The sequence below is a fragment of the Vulpes vulpes genome, chromosome 12, assembly GCF_048418805.1.
Source record: "Vulpes vulpes isolate BD-2025 chromosome 12, VulVul3, whole genome shotgun sequence".
NCBI lineage: Eukaryota > Metazoa > Chordata > Mammalia > Carnivora > Canidae > Vulpes > Vulpes vulpes.
In genome coordinates, this window is record NC_132791.1 from 37,583,722 (window position 1) to 37,601,965 (window position 18,244).

At 37.5% G+C, this 18,244-nt stretch overlaps 1 protein-coding gene across 1 annotated transcript in view; it reads right to left on the reverse strand.

Annotated features, from left to right (window-relative positions):
• Positions 1–4,711: 4,711 nt before the first annotated feature.
• Positions 4,712–18,244, reverse strand: part of LOC112921937 (uncharacterized) — a 63,144-nt gene continuing 49,611 nt past the window's right edge. Inside the window, exons 6-7 of the mRNA XM_072731907.1 lie at positions 7,368–7,408; positions 4,712–4,845 (exon numbers count right to left, since the gene is read on the reverse strand). The gene's annotated coding sequence lies outside the window, so the exon portion shown is untranslated. The remainder of the gene's footprint in view (positions 4,846–7,367; positions 7,409–18,244) is intronic.

The window sequence follows — 18,244 nt, forward strand, 5'->3', positions numbered from 1 at the left end:
TTGATTTTGTTGTTGTTGTTTTCTATTTTCATGGAATTTCTTTCATTCATTCCAGACTCCCAAAACTCAGCCCATTTTTGCAAAATATCCCATAGGTCAGGGACCACTAGGACTGAACATCAATAGATGGAGAAACAGTCACTGCCATTGAAAATCAAGAGCCCCTGTCGAAAGAACTAAATGTCTAAATAGGAAACTGTCACAGTGGTAAAAAGAAAGCAGGGAGAAATCCCACTAGGGGATGCAGATCAAATAAAACAGAAGAGTATTTTATTCAGGCCTATTAAAATAGACAATTAAAAACAATACCGTTGTCCCTGCAGGGAAACAACTGAGCAGCTCCTTACTTACATATGCAGAGCACAGTGTGCTTATATGGCACCTTTCAGACAGGCTCTTGCAGCACACTATCAGCATCACTAAGTATATCAGCCTAAATCAAAGTAAAGCTTGGACTACAATTTCAATGTAGCGTGATGCCTAGAAAAGTCCAAATCTGGCAAGAAAGTTTCACATTTAAGAAAGGAAGTGGCCAAACTATTCATTTTTGCAGTCTTTACATGATTGAGAAAATTCCTAGAGGGTCACCTCACAACTGTTACTTTAAAAAGTGAAGTAAGGGGATGCCTGGGTGGCTCAGCTGTTGAGCATCTGCCTTCAGCTCAAGGTGTGACCCTGGGATCAGGGATCCAGTGCCACATTGGGCTCCCTGAGGGGAGCCTGCTTCTCCCTCTGCCTACGTCTCTTCCTCTCTGTGTCTCATGAATAAATAAATAAATCTTTAAAAAAAAAGAAAGAAAAAAAGTGATGTAAGATCCATGGCATCAAAAGAGAATGCCAGCTGAATGACTACCCCTGACCTTTCAGCTAGTATCTGGAATGGTCAAGCATTGTTCACTACCACTGTGCAATTCAATCATTCAGCAGTGCATTCATACAGCGAATGTTTCTTGGGTATGAACCAGATACTCTCCTAGGCTTGAGATACAGTAGAGCATAATACATAGAGAAACTGGGACCCTTGCTGAGCATGTTCCAGTGGGATATGGCCAGGTTACCCTTACCTCCTGCTTTGCTGCTTCTCCTCTTTCGAGGACTGCCCTTGACTTGAGCAAAGGGAGTCCTGTCCTGGGTCCCATATATCCCAAAGACACATAGCTAACAAACATATTTAAGAACCCAGGGATAGGGATCCCTGGGTGGCGCAGCGGTTTGGCGCCTGCCTTTGGCCCAGGGCGCGATCCTGGAGACCCGGGATCGAATCCCACGTCAGGCTCCCGGTGCATGGAGCCTGCTTCTCCCTCTGCCTGTGTCTCTGCCTCTCTCTCTCTCTCTGTGTGACTATCATAAATAAATAAAAAAAAAAATTAAAAAAAAAAAAGAACCCCGGGATATGTTCATTACTGGAGGTCTGGCTCTCAGTGCTGACTCTGCTCATCCTGAAACCAGAAATATCTGCCACCTCTTCCCTAGGGATTAACACCACTCAGGCCCAGAGATAGGCCTCTTCACATCTCTTTCCCTGTATCTGTATGAAACAAAGGGGGACTGTCTCCACATTTCTTGAAAGTTTGAGGATTGTGCCATTGTCAGCTACAGAGAACTCTATTTCAGAACATGAGAGGATTTGAAGGGTGAAAATGCTTAAGAGAAAAAGCAAAATAATTGAATTGTCAAACCTTTCTGAGAAAGCATTAATTCAATAGATTGTTGCATAACGAAGCATCCTTTCCCATTAGTACCAAGCATCTAAACACTGGCTTCCCTTCAAATTAAATTTCAAGGTATCAGAGAGTTCTGGAGATAACCACAAATATGGCATGTGGTATTTGTGACAGTTGCATGTGATAGTTAAATAAAATTTCATAAAATTAAATGATTTCAGTTGCTTTGCTTTTATATATAGGAATAGGCCTAGACATTTCATGTATAAAGTGTGATACTGACTCTCGTCATTGAGTGGGACATTGAAGGCTATAAAAGCTAAAATTGAGAGTAGTTTTATTTTGATAAAAAGGCTCATGAGAGTTAAGTAAATTTTAATTTTATCTGTAAAATGCATTTGAAATAAACAAAAATGTTAATTTAAAGTTTTAAAATTTAATTTATAATTTAAAATTAAACATTTAGATATATGATATGAGGGTCTCCATTTGTACTCTTGCCTCAGGCCCTGCAAATAATAGGGGTGAGCTTACTTTTTCTCCCTACTCCCAGGCATATATTCTAATGAAATAATTGCTGAGTAAATAGTGTTTCAAAAGTGCTAAAATGAGAGAGTTAACTATAAGAAGTAGCTGAAATGGAGGAAAAGTGGATAGCAAAAATACATCTATTGAAATAATTAAAAATTAGCTATTCTAAGTGCATTCCAAAAGACTCATTTCAATTTTGACCTCCAAGACGTAGTTTATATCCTGTCCTTTATCTTCCAAACTTTTATCTTAAAGTCTCCTCTTTCCTTGATTTGTAAGCAGCTTGTGGAAGAGTTTCCTACTTCCTGTTAGCCCAAACAGTGTTTTCTCATTTTAAGATGATAACAAAGAAAAGGTTAATGAATAGGTGAATATAAAACATTGCTCTAGCAACATATTACATGGAGATGTAGCATAGACATTGCTATCACCAGATTCTAAATAGATGTATCTTCAAAAACCTTATCTCAAAATTCAAACCCAATTTCGTAGCTACAGAAAATTTTCCATTGTCGCACAGATGTACTGTAACAAACCAGAGAGTGAAATTCACTAAAGACCATGTTAGTAAGGAAATCACAACAGCTGGTATTATTGAGAACATTAAGAATGCTTATTGGAGAAATAATACCCACATCAACTTTGAAGAGCATGAAACTGAATCTCACTAGGGCAGTTCCATTCCTTCTACTTATCTCTATCTAGGAATGAATGAATCAGAAAATTCTACAAATGATTTATGATTTCCCTTATATCTGGAAAGGGAATATAAATGAATAAAAGGAGGAGCCCAAGAGGCTATGTGGGTAAGTGTGCACATGGCAGATGAAATGCAATTAAGAGAACAAATACCATTATATGGATGAAGCCTCGACCTTATACATATTTCTGAAGGAGACCAGATATGGCTTATTGTCTGTTAAATGATTACTTTCTGTAATTCAAGAATTAGCGTCTAGGTGGTACACTTAACAAATGTCAAGGGTGTGTGTCTAGCTTATGTGATGCCTTTTTACTGAGAACTACTTTATCTATCCCTACTCTCAGGCTGCTGTGGACAACTATCACAGATGACTGCAGCAGGATGAACATTTGATCCAAACGAGGCCAATCTAATAATTTTCACAGAAATCTGGAAATAGGAGTGAGATACAGCAAATTCAGGAGCTTTATGATAAGCCTTTTCTATAATATACTCTAAGAGCCAGAGACAGCTGACCTGGATATGGACAGACACAAGCAGAGCTAAGAAGTGTAGAGCAGTCACGCCTGCATGAATGCCTGGTGGCTCTCCAGGTCCTGTATTTAGTCCCTGGGCAAGCCAGCTGTCTTTGGGTACTTTCAGATACTCCCACATACTTCTAATAAATTTCCTTTACTACTTAAGCAGTAAGAAACATCTGAGCTCAGAAAAGGAAAGTATACACACTCTAAGCACATGACAGATGTGATATAAAGGTTTGGACCCACTTCTCCAATGAATTCAAGAAAGAAGCCATAGACTTAAGAAATAATTATGAAAAAAAAAGAAATAATTATGTTTGGAAATAAATATTAAATCCTTGTGTCTTTAGTACCTAAAATTGAAGAACAATAAAATTTAGGGAAGAAAACTGCATATGTTCAGTAAATTCTATAAAACCTAGGACACTCTAAAATACACACACACACACACACACACACACACACGGAAATGGTATGGAAGAGGTGAGGAACCAGTCACAAAAAAAGAAATAAAACCAGAATTTAACCTTTTTTTGCTACTTAGACTGGGAATGTTTTGTGAATAATTCATGCAGTATCTTGCTCTAAGTTGGATGTGAATTGACTCACAGGAGAGTTGGAGATAATGTCACTGTGAATATTAAATCAACCAGCAAGAGGTAGGAAGGTGGTGACACTAAAGATACGATCAGATACAAACCCAGTGAACTCTTAAATAAAGAAACAAGTAAGCCCAGCTGGGCCATAAACAACCACCAAAGTAAAAGGCAATAAAAGAGAAGGAAAATAAGATACTCAAATGTAATGAAGCAAGACTTACAATGGTGCCTAGAATGTCATTTAAGTAATATAAGCTTCTGCAACCAAAGTGATTAAAGAATATATTTAACTGGTTGTCTAAACCTTCGGTGGGATTACTCTGAATGGAATATGTCTTACAGTATTATGAGTTGTCTTTCCTAGTACTTTAACAAACAAGGACCAGAGAAGGAAAACACTGAGCTGGATTTGGCAGGTTTAAAGTGGACCTTGGATTTAAGTGGACAGTGGCTGATTAGCTTCAAGACCTTTCATGAAGAGGAGGAGCCTCCCTCAGTCAAGAGAGTATATCAAGAAAGGAATGAGCTCTAAGGTTAATGGGAAAGACACATAATTCAGGTTTGCTACATTCCACAATTAAATTCCACATTTTATGTTTATTTCAAGTGCCTCAGTTGGTCCGAAAATTCTTAGTATATAATCGAGATTAAATTTAAAAAGACAGGGCAGCTCCAGTGGCGCAGCGGTTTGGCGCCGCCTGCAACCCAGGGCGTGATCCTGGAGACCCGGGATCGAGTCCCACGTCGGGCTCCCTGCATGGAGCCTGCTTCTCCCTCTGCCTGTGTCTCAGTCTCTCTCTCTGTGTTGCTCATGAATAAATAAAAATCTTTAAAAAAAGAAAAAAATTAAAAAGACATTAAATCATCACATTGTATAAGTTAAACTTTAACAATGTTGCATGTTAGTTATATCTCAATAAAGCTGGGAAAAATAAATACATAGAAATAGGTGCATTAATTCATCCATGTGGGAAATGAATCCAGAATACTCATGAAAAGTTGTGATGGAAATACGGAATTTCTTATATATGACAAGCATGATACAATAATCTGCCAAGTATTTTTTTAAAGATTTTATTTATTTATTAATGAGAGACAGAGAGAGAGAGGCAGAAACACAGGCAGAGGGAGAAGCAGGCTCCATGCAGGGAGCATGACATGGGACTTGATCCTGGGCCAAAGGCAGCACTAAACCACTGAGCCACCCAGGCTGCTCTGCCAAGTATTTTTCAATATTCTTATTTTGGTGGGGGGGGGGGGGGAGAGCAAGGGAGGGACAGAGGAAGAGGGAAGGGGTGGAGAGAGAATCCCAAGCACACACCACACTCAGCACAGAGCCTGACCAGGAGCTCATCCCATGACTCTGAGATCATGACCCAAACTGAAATCAAGAGACTCTCAACCAACTGAGCCACCCAGGTACCCCAATATTCATAATTTTTAAAGCTATAAACCTTTTATCATTATTTATTAGCAAAAATAGCACAACAAACTGAGTTAGCCTGCTATTCACATTTAGTATATCATATAAATGTCTCTTGCACTTTAGCTCTGCTGTAGGCAAAAAGATTCTATAGTATAAAAAGTATTAAGCAGATATAGGTGTTTATTACTCATTTAACTCCAAAATAAGCTGGATCTAGGGGCACCTGCTTAGCTCAGTTGGTAAAGCATGAGACCTTGATCTCACGGTTGTGAGTTCAAGCCCCTACTAGGCACAGAGATTACTTTAAAAAATAAATTAGTAAGTTAGTAAAATAAAATAAGCTAGATCTAGAGAAAATAAAATTCATATGACTGCAATTGGCCCAAAATCAATATACGAAACCTACAAAACTTTAATTATTATAAATGAGATACAATCTTTTTAAACAAGCACAAGTATCAAAAACAATTATTTGATTGATATACTAGTGTATGTTGGTTTTCAGGGTTGAAGAGAGCCAGTTGTCAATAAAATTTCATTTAATTCTACTATGAGCATAACAATGTGCTAGCTTACATATTTCTACTGGAAGTATAATTGGCACTCTCCGCCCAGGAAAGCAATGTGGCTAAACAAAAAGTTTTGTATATGTTTATATCTTTAACACAGTAATTCCTCTTCTAGATCTCTTATCTAAAGAAATAATCAGATGACTTCATGGATAACTATTTAAAGAAGAAGTAATACCAATTCTTTATAAGCTTTTCCAAAAATTAGAAGAGGAAGGAATACTTTCCAACTCACTCTATGAGGCCAGTATTATCCTGATACCGAAACGAGACAAAAGACAAAAACCAACATCTCTTATAAATATTGATACAGAAGTCCTCAACAAAATACTGGCAAACCAAATCCAATAACATATAAAAAGAATTATATATCATGACCAAGTGGGATGTTGGTTTAAGATTAAAAAATCAATGAATTTAACACATTAAATCAACAGACTAAAAACAAGCCCACATGATCATCTCATTAAACACAGAAAAAGTATTTGATGAATTCCAACAATCTTTCATAATAAAAACACTCAAAGACTAGAAAGAGAAGGGAACTTACTCAGGATGATAAAGGGCATCTATAAAAAAATCTACAACTCACATCATACTTAATGTTGAAAGACTAGATATTTGCCCCCTAACATTGGGAATAAGACAAGGATATTCACTTTTGCCAATTTTAGTCAACACTGTACTGGAGGTTCTAGCCAGGACAATTGTGCAAGAAAATGAAATAAAACATGTACAGATTGGCTGAGCCAGGTGGCTCAGCGGTTTAGTGCCACCTTCGGCCCAGGGCCTGATCCTGGAGACCTGAGATTGAGTCCCATGTCAGGCTCCTTGCATGGAACCTGCTTCTCCCTCTGCCTGTGTCTCTGCCTCTTTCTCTGTCTCTGTGTGTCTCTCATGAATAAATAAAATCTTTTAAAAAAAATAAAGCATGTACAGATTGGAAAGGAAAAAGTAAAACTATTCACAGATGACATCATTTTATATATAAAAAATCTTAAAGAACCCACTAAAAAAACTGTTACGACTAATTAAAGGGTTCAGGAAACTTATAGGATACAACACCAATATGTAAAAATCAATTGTATTTCTGTACAGTTACAATAAAAAAATCCAAAAATGAAATTAATAAAATAATTCTATTTATATTAGCATCAAAAAGAATAAAAATTAGGTATAAATTTAATCAAAGAATTGCAAAATTTATACTCCAAAAATCATAAAACATTGTTGGAAGAGATGAATTATGACCCAATAAACAGAAAATCAGTCCATGTTCATGGATTGGGAGACTTAATATTATTACATTGGCAATATTCCCCAAACTGATCCACAGATTCAACACAATACCTACCAGAATAACAGCTGGCTTCTTTGCATAAATTGACAGTCATCCTGAAATTCATACAGAAAGGCAAGGGACATAGAATAGTCAATCATTAAAAAGAAGAACAAAGTTGAAGGATTCATACTTCCTAATTTTAGAACTTACTACAAAGCAATCAAGACACAGTGGTACTGACATAAAAATAAACATATGGATCAATGAATAGAATGAAGAGCCCAGAAATAAGTCCATGTATCAAAGGTCAATTGATTTTAGAAAAGATGGCAAGATGCCTCAATAGGGGAAGAAGAGATTTTTCAACAAATGGTACTGGAACAACTAGATATCCACTTGTAAAAAATAAATTACCTTGCATCATATACAAAACTTAACTCAAAATGCATCAAACATCTGAAGTAAGGGGCGGCCCAGGTGGCTCAGCGGTTTAGCGCTGCCTTCAGCCCAGGGTCTGATCCTGGAGACCCGGGATCAAGTCCCACATCAGGCTCCCTGCATGGAGCCTGCTTCTCCCTTTACTGTGTCTCTGCCTCTCTCTCTGTGTGTCTCTCGTGAATAAATAAATAAAATCTTAAAAAAAAAAAAAAGATCTGAAGTAAGACTCCAAACTCTTAGAAGTTCTTTTAAAAACACTATGAAGAAAGTGAAGAGACAACCTGTAGAATGGGAAAAAACAACATTTGCAAAGCATATACGCAATAAGAAAACTGCATCTAGAATGAAGAACTTTTACAACTCAATGATAAATCAGACAACCCAATTTAGAAATAGGCAAAGCATCGCAATTGACATGTCTCCAAAGGAGGTATACAAATGGACTAGAGATAATCAGAAAAGTGAACAAATTGATATACAAGTATGCTCACTACAGCAATATTTACTTAATAGAAAAAAAAAGGCAACCTACATACCCCAAAACAGGGGAATAATGACATAAATTATATCAAAACATTTAGATATGATACAGCCATTAAAAAGGTTTATGGAATGGCAATGTAGGGGAATAGGTAAGTATGAGAGTGCTGGAGACAAACTTTGTGTTTCAATCCCAGTTATGCCACTCAGCAGATTTAGACACATAACATGCCTAAAAAGTCCCTCTTCTTCATAGTAGTTTTTTGCTATGATTAAGGTGGTTGTCTATGAAGTGCTTAGCACATCGCATAGCACATAAGTACTAAATAACTATTTGAAAAATAAAAGCATTCTGGGGGTGCCTAGGTAGTTAAGTCAGTTAAGCATCTGCCTTTGGCTCAGGTCATGGTGTTGGAGTCCTGGGATTGAACCCTGCATCAGGCTCTCCATTCAGCAGGGAGTCTGCTTCTTCTTCTCCCTCTGCTCCTCCCCTGTCTGTGCTTTCTCTTTCACTGACTCTCTCTCAAATAAATAAATAACATTTTTTAAAAAGGATCCTGGTGTGCTTTTACTAGCATGTTGACATACCTAAAATAGAGTATCAAGTAAAGAAGCAAGATAAATAAATTACACATAAAAAATAATAATAAAGTACACATAAGATACTCAACAAACTTTGAATGAATGGTTAGATATATGGGTGGGTGAACAAATGTATAGGTGGATAAATGGAAGAATACAGAAATATATAATGAAATATAATGGTAGTCTATGCCATTCGTTTAGCAGGGCAGGTAATTCTGATTTATTATTATTTCATAGTTCACATGTCTATCTTTTTTGAGGATACTCTTAACTTTACATATTCTTTTTTGTGTGTCGTGCCCAGTTTTCCTATGGGTGTCTACTAAGGAGAGGTGACGTTAACCAGAAACATTCATGGATTGCAGAGAAAATAGGCTGTTTTATTTCTACTCCAACATTATACTTACTACCACTACATTCTTATTATTGCTTTCCTTGCTAGAGTCAGCCTATAGTTTGTATGTGCTACAGGTACATATTGAACTTAATCATTTTAAAAAAATCCCCCCTGTTGGCAATTAGCAATCAAATTCTTAATTAGCTTAAATCCACCTGGCTATTTTGCACCTAATAAATCAATTAATTCAATTCACATGGAGGGGATTGCATTTAGTGCCATATTTTAGTCATTACTGACCATCATTGTGTGTGGTTGCTGTATGTATAGTGAAGACATGATATCCAAGCAGAATTTTTATTCTCCACTGTTTTGCAGTCTGTCAGGTAAGTCGAGAGTGTGGTTAGTGTTTTTAATGTAGAACGGGATTTAGCAACAGGCCTCAGAAGACCAAAACAGAAATTAGGGGTCTAGTGTACGTTTTAAACAGGTTCACTGTTTAGGCTATAGCCTTCTAGATATGCCTGATGATGTGCAGTGTCATTCATTTCAGATTCTAATTGTATTTTTCCAGTAGAAAAATGATGATATTATATTCTCCATTGTTGAAATAAAGGTTGTTGGATAGTGTGATAGAAATACCAGGACATGTCAAGAATCAACTCCACCTGATTATACTTTACCCCCAAGTCTCCTGGTGGGTATACAGCTTGTGGAAAGAGCGCAAATTTAAGTCCTCATTTTAAAAGCCAACTTGAAGGACTTTCAAATAGAGACGAGTTACTTTCCTCCATTTAATACTATGTTTGTTTCTTGAAAGAGAAACTTCTTTGGGGCAATGGTAGTGAAGTAGAAGTGTGTAGAGAATTTTAATGATCAATATAAAATCTTTAAAAAAATAGGTTCGGTTTTTATGCAAACACTATTGCATATCATTCTCTTAATTATTCCAGATATCTGACCTATGATATTAATGGTTTAAAAATAAAAATCCCAGTGTCAGGGTTCCTGTGTGGCTGAGTCTGACTCTTGATTTCAGCTGGGGTCATGATCTCAGGGTCCTGAGATTGAGTCCTGAATCGGGCTATCCACTGGGCATAGAGTCTGCTTAGGATTCTCTCTTTCCCTCTGCCCCTCATCCATCCCTACTCTCCCTCTGAAATAAATAAATAGGGGCACCTGGGTGGCTCAGTGGTTGAGCATCTGCCTGTGGCTCAGGTCGTGATCCTGGGGTCCTGGAATGGAGTCCCACATTGGGCTCCCTGCAGGGAGCCTGCTTCTCCCTCTGCCTATGTCTCTGCCTCTCGCTGTGTCTCTCATGAAAAAATAAATAACTAAACAAACCCAGTGTAATCAAGATATTGAAATGTTTAGATGTGGATTTAAACATATTGCTGTAGTTTAATAGTGTGTATTTCATTTACAAGTCTGAAAATACTATTGCTGGTTGACAAAATAATATTTCATTAACCTATTCTGATTCAGGCATGCCAACAAAGTATGTAGGAACATCAGAATCAGGTCTGGAGAAGTAGGGGAGTGGGAGAGTGAGGAAAAGTCTAGTGACCCAGAACCACTTCAGAGCTAATTCTTACGGGTGTGCAAATTCAAGTGCCTCAAGGAGTAAAAGGAAATCTCAGCTTAATCTTTTCTTTTTCTTTGTTAATAGCTTTATTGAGACATAATTCACATGTAAAATCCAGCTTTTTCAGTATACAATTCAGTAGGTTTCAGTATATTCACAGAAATTGTGTAAATAACACCAACATCTAATTCTGAAACATTTTCATCACCCTAGAAAGAAACCTCCTATCAATTAGCAGGTACACATCATTTCCCCCTCCCACCACTAAAGGCTGGACAGTTCATATAAATGGGATTATACATATGCTGCCTTTTGTGAATGGCTTCCTTCACTTAGCATAATGTTTTCAAGGCTCATTCACGTTGTAGCATGTGTCAATACTTCACTCCTTTTGATTGCTGAATAATATTTCATTTTATAGATTTACAACATTTTGTTTATCCATTCCTTAGCTGGTGCACATTTGGGTTGTTTCCATTTTTGAGCTATTATGAGTAATGTTGCTATGAATACTTGTATACAAGTTTTTATGTAGACTTAGTTTTCAATTCTCTTAGATTTATACCTAGGAGTGCAATGGCTATGTCTTACGGTAAATCTATGTTTAACATTTTGAGGAAGTGCCAAATGTTTTCTAAAGTAGCTACCCCCCATTTTAGAAACCCACCAGCAATTTACTGTTGCAATTTCTCCACATCCTCCCCAAAATCTGTTGTTATCTTCGGATTACACCCATCCTCGTTGGTGTGAAATAGTATCTCATTGTGTTTTGATTTGCACTTCTCTGATTGACAAAGGATGGTGAGTATGATTTCATGTTTATTGGGCATTTGTATATCTTCTTTGAAGAAATGTCTATTCTTTGGCCCATTTTTTGACTGGGTTGTTTTTTAGTCGTTGAGTTGTAAGACCTTCACATATTCCGGATATACAACCTTTATCAGATATGAGATTTATAAATATTTTCTGCTCTTCCATGATTTGTCTTTTTACATTTTTGATGGTACCCTTTGAAGCACAAAAGTTTCAATTTTGATGAAGTATAGTTTTTAAAATGTTTTTCTCTTGTCATTTTTACTTTGGGTATCATATTTAAGAAACCATTGCCTAGATCTAAGATCACAAAGGTTTATGCCTATGTTTTCTTTTAAGAGTTTGAACTCTTCCATTTATGTCTTTGATCTACTTTGAGCCAATTTTTGTAAACATGAGGTAAGGGTTCAACTTCATTCTTTCATATATGGATATTCTGCTGTCCTAATACCAGTTGTTGAAAAGACCGTTTTCTTCCCCCATTGAATTGTCTTGACATTCTCATCAAAAATCAATTCCATAAATCTAAGTTTTTTTCTAGACATCAATTCTGTTTCATTGATCTATGTTTATCCTTGGGTCAATACCACACTGTCTTGACTACTACAGTTTTGTAGCAAATTTTGAAATCAAGAAGTGTGAGTCCTCCAACTTTACTAGTTGTTTTCCAAACTGTTTTGGCTACTCTGGATCCCTGGCAATTCCATATAAATTTTATAATCAGCTTGTCAATTCCTGCCAAAAAGTATTAGTTTAATCTTAATGTATACCAACATTCCACAGTTTCTGATCCAGTGGACAGGACATAAGAGAAGATGTAATCATTAGAGAAGTCAGTTGCAGCCTAATGTTTTAGGTGGCTAGGTGTGGGTAGAGCCTGATTTCAGCACCATTTACAAGAACAAAAGCAGGCTTCAGTACCTGAAGGCAGAAGAAAGCTGACAAATCTGGGCAGATATGAAGGAATACAAAATTCAAGGCCCAGAGATTTGTTACAAGAGCAAGTGATGCTACATCTCTGGTAACCATAGCCAAAGGCACCATGATCCAACCACCGTGCTATGTAAGCATTCAATGAATAAAAGTGATTGCTGCTCTAATTACTTTGCCATAGAATCACTGATACAAATGAAAGTCATATTATTAGTGCCCTTCCACCAAAGTCAATTTTGCCCATAATAATAATAATAATAACCAATATCTGAGAAGCTCTTGTCAGTTTATGATACCCAGTCACATACATAATCTCACAGGATTCAAACAACTACTTTCATAGCAGATGCTATATATGGTCAGTTTATAAATATTCACTAAATTTCTTTTATTATTAATTGTAATATTTTATTTTTTAAGGATTAATTAATTTATTTTGAGAGAGAGAGTGTGTGTGAGCAGGGGGAGGAGCAAAGAGAGAGAGAGAAAATCTCGAGCAGACTCCCTGTCGAGCATGAAATCTAACATGGGCCTGATCCTAGGAACCTGAGATTATGACCTGAACTGAAACCAAGAGTCAGACACTTAACCAACTGAGCCACCCAGGTGTCTCTTCTTTTTTTTTTTTTTTTTTTTTTACAGATTTTTAAGTAATCTTTACACCCAACACAGGGCTCAAACTCACAACCCATCAAGTCACACTCTGTGCCAACTGAACCAACCAGATGCCCCCTCACTGAATTTCTTAATGACTGTTTTAGACACTGGGGACAAATACCGGGAGTCCCTTCCCTTCAAAACTCAACTTAATAATGGAGAAGCAAACATAAACTATATAATTATAAGTGTCAACTAGTATTAAATGTGACAGTAATAGATGCTGTACTCAAATGCTCATGAGAATATAGAGGAAGACACTCCTAGTCTGACTGGGGATATGTGCTATATAACAGGAGTAAACAGAGAGACCAAAGTTAAACCTAGATATGACAATAATATAATCTATTGTATTAGTCAGGTCAGGGTTCTCCAGAGAAACAGAAAAATAGAACAAATTATCTATCTATCTATCTATCTATCTATCTATCTATCTATCTATCATCTATCTATCATCTACCTACCTCTATAATGAGATTTATTTTAAGGAGCTGGCTCACTCAACTATAGAGATGTATTCATGATGAATTGTTTTATGTGTAAAAGTGTAGTAAAGTATATTACTCTTCATACATCTATAAACTCATGAGTAAAAATGCCCCTGGGCAAAACTCAGGATCTCAGGAAGTAATTTCAATAGAGAGAAGCCTTGTCCACAGCAAGCTAATAGTTGCTGTGTGGAAAATTACACGGAAGCAGTGAGAGCCTACAAGTACTTTATCAGACAAAGTCTCATGGATGTTAAGGACACAGAGAGGCTCACATTCATATTAAAATGTTCAAACCTTATATTTTATTAAATCAATTTAAAAGATGCAATGAGAATCAAGGGGAAAGAACTGGGGTAGCTTACACACTTAGGATATGGTGCAAACTTCCACTCAAGATGCAGAGTGGGAAACAGCATCGTTCCTACCTTTACAATAGAAAAAAAACTGGATAATCTGCAAAATCACTTCTTGAATACTTCAGATAGCTGAGGTTGCAAAGTGACCAGCTAACCCAAAAACTAACAAAAAGCCAGTATGTCCAAGAAGAAATGGGTCACAAGCACTTGCTTACCCAGGGCAGATGTGAGATGCCATCCATACAATCTAGTAAGAATTTACTTTAGCTAAAAATGTTTTTTTTAAAGATTTTATTTATTTATTCATGAGAGGCACTGAGAGAGAGAGAGAGAGAGAGGCAGAGACACAGGCAGAGGGAGAAGCAGGCTCCACACAGGGAGCCCGATGTGGCACTCGATCCCAGGTCTCCAGGATCACACCCTGGGCTGAAGGCGGTGCTAAACCACTGGGCCATGGGGCTGCCCTAGCTAAAAATGTTTACTGGACTACTAAAGGCTGATTGTGAGCTTGTAAAAGATTGTATAATCCCTAGGCACCTGGATGGTGCAGTCAGTTAGGCATCCGACTCCTGGGTTCAGCTCAGGTTGTGAGATGAGGAGTGTCAGGCTCCATACTCAGTGCAGAGTCTGCTTGAGATTCTCGCTCCCTCTCCATCCGCCCCTCCTGCTGTGCTCTCTCTCTCTCTCTCTCTCTCTCTCTCTCTCAAAGAAACAAATAAATCTTTTAAAAAATCATATATAATCCCTAGGAGCCCCAGAGACAAGAGGAATTTGCACACACTTGTGGGCTTTTCTCTAAGGATCTCACTCAATACCCACATGAAAGATGGGAGGGAGGTAGGATAGACAGAGAAAACACAGGCCTGGGAGAGGGGAACAGTAGCCACTGCTAGAAAGACACAAAGCCCAACCTAGTCCCTTTCACCATGAAAAATAAAAGCCTTACGTCACTGGGAAAAGGGTAACAAACCCTGTCACCTATAGGGGACCTATGCAGCTGGGAAGAAGGACCAAACATAAAAGTAAACAAACTTCTGCTCTTAGGAGAGGGACAGAAAATGTTTTTTGTCCTTTAAAGCTGTCCTATCACTGGGTTAGTGGTGAGAGCATTGAGAAGTTCCCACCCCTATGACCCAGGAACATAGCCTCTAAGACTGAGACTGAACCAGAGAACTTAACTCCCCAGCCCTCACCATCAGGTTAACAAGCTCTGAGTAACAAGTAAGAGCAGTCTACAGCTGAGGGAAGGGCAATAGCACAGAGGAAGTTCCCTCTCTGAGGCATAATGGGAAGACCCAATGCTGAGAATGGGGGAGACACTGAGAAAAACCCTCCAGCAAACCAGCCCCCAGCCTAAGCACAAGTTAAGCTAGAAAATTAGAAACCTATACTGAAGGTAACCTTAGCAACAATAAATGCAAACAATAAATACAGCTCAACTCCCAACTAACTGTCTCAATACCCCACACTAAAGGGCTAGCAAAACAAGGGTCATGTCCCTTTGCATTATGAATACGACTTCTCACACAAGATGCTCAGCTTTCAATCAAAACTTACCACAAAGATGCAAGCAAAAACAGCTCTTATTAAAAGACAAAGCAGTTGGGATGCCTGAGTGGCTCAGCGGTTGAGCATCTGCCTTTGGCTCAGGGCAGGATCCGGGATCCTGGGATCGAGTCCCGCATTGGACTCCCCACAGGGAGCCTGTTTCTCCCTCTGCCCATGTCTCTCCCTTTTTTTCTGTGTCTCTCATGAATAAATAAATAAAATCTTAAAAAAAAAAAAGACGAAGCAGTTGATGAAAGCAGATAAGACCCAGATATTGAAACTGTTAGACAAGGAACTTTAAATAACTATAATTAGGGATGCCTGGGTGGCTCAGCAGTTGAGCCTGCCTTTGGCTTAGGGTGTGATCCCAGGGTCCTGGGATAGAGTTCCACATCGGGCTCCCCACAGGGAGCCTGCTTCTCCCTCTGCCTATGCCACTGCCTCTCTCTCTCTGTGTCTCTCATGAATAAATAAATAAAATTTTAAAAATAATAATAACTATAATTAATATGTTAAAATCTCTAGTTTGTGAAGAAACAATGAAATGCTAGAAATGAAAACAGAAATGAAGAATTCTTTTGACAGGCTTCTCAGTAGATTTGAAACAGCCAAGAAAAGAATCAGTGAACTTGAAGATAGGAGAATGGAAATTACACAAACTGAAATACAAAGAGGAAAGAAATGTTTTAAAAAAATAGAATAGACCATTCAAGAACTATGGGTCAATATCAAACTGGGGAACATGCTTATATTTGGAATCCCAGTAGAACAAGATAGAATTGGACAGAAGAAATATTTGAAGATATACTGGCAGAGGATTTTCCAAAATTAATGAAATACCTCAACCTACAGATTAGAGAAGCTCAGGCAACATCAAACTAGGTAAATACAAACACCACACAATCATATTTAAACTACTGGAAACCAGAGATAAAGAAAAAATATATTTTTAAAGATTATATTTATTTATTCATGAGAGACCCAGAGAGAGAGAGAGAGAGAGAGAGAGAGAGAGAGAGAGAGAGAGGCAGAGACACAGGCAGAGGGAGAAGCAGGCTCCATGCAGGGAGTCGGACGTGGGACTCAATCCCAGGACTCCAAGATCACACCCAGGGCCGAAGGCCGGCACCAAACCGCTGAGCGGTCCCAAGAGAAAATATTTTTAAAAGAAAGAAAGAAAGAGAAAATCTTGAAATCAGAGAAAAAAACATTACATAAGAATCATAGTACATTTGAGTCTTGGACAACATTGGAGTTTTGGGCACTGACCCCCTTGAACAGTTGAAAATCTATGTATAGCTTTTGGTTCCCCCCAAACTTAACTACTAATAGCCTACTATTGACTAGAAGCCTTATTAATAACATAAATATATCTTTATACATACAATATATGTATAATACAAATAACATATTTATTTGTATTATATATAATATATATTATATTCTTACAATAAAGTTAGTGAAAAGAAAATGGTATTTGAAAAATCATAAAGAAGAGAGAATACATTTATAGTACTGTACTGTACTTATTGAAAAAAATCTGTATATAAGTGGAGCCATGTAGTTCAAACCCACATTGTTCAAAGGTCAACTGTATAGCATATTTCTAATCAGACTCTATGCAAGCCAGAAAAAGTGGAGTGACATGTTTAAAGTTTTGAATAGATGGAAGGACCACACTACATGCATTCTGGGTTATGGTGTTCATATTTCTTATCTTTCTCCTTTATCAGCCTTCTCCCCGATGGTGAAGTTTGAGGATCAGTATCAGGTTTAAGGAAAGGAGCCTAGAAGATGGAAGATGACTAGAACAAACACATGTTTGAGTGATGCAACACAAAGAACATAGCATACCAACTAGCCTGCTGAGCAACTTTTTTTTTTAATTTTTATTTATTTATGATAGTCACACAGAGAGAGAGAGAGAGAGAGGCAGAGACATAGGCAGAGGGAGAAGCAGGCTCCATGCATCGGGAGCCCGATGTGGGATTCGATCCTGGGTCTCCAGGATCACGCCCTGGGCCAAAGGCAGGAGCTAAACCACTGCGCCACCCAGGGATCCCTGAGCAACTTTTTTTGAACAGAGGTAACATAGAACCAGAATGATATCATCAATGAGTGGCCGATTTAATATTGAGTACTTCAAAATAGAGTGCTCAGTATGGAATATTGAGTGCTTCATGTGCCTTAGTTTATTTAGTATGTCATGAATATTTTGTGCCTTTTAGTACTTCTACCTTTCATATATATGCATATATATATATACATATATATATATATATATATATATATAGAACCAAAAAAGTATATATATATACTTCTTATTGTATATCCCAACTATTCTATTTTTTAACATGTCTTTTAGGTAACTTACTTTGTATACTTAACCCATCTAATTAATTTTATATATATCTTGCAAGCCATTTGACACACTTTGAGTCTCATCCATCTCATTTGTTTTCTTATTCTCTATAACAGAATTAAATATCATTGAATACTGCAAATTCACATTATGAAAATGTTTACTCTCAAGAAAAATTAAAGTATCCTGAACCAAAGGAGACACATGCTCTGCCTCCTTAGGTACTGACCATGACACCCTCATCTTTTGTCACTCTTGTATCCATTGCCATCAAGCGCCAGGATTAAAATGCTGGATCTGGAACAATAGGACCCAAGTCACTGCATTAAAAAAGAAAATCTTCCATTGATAGCTCATTCCCTTT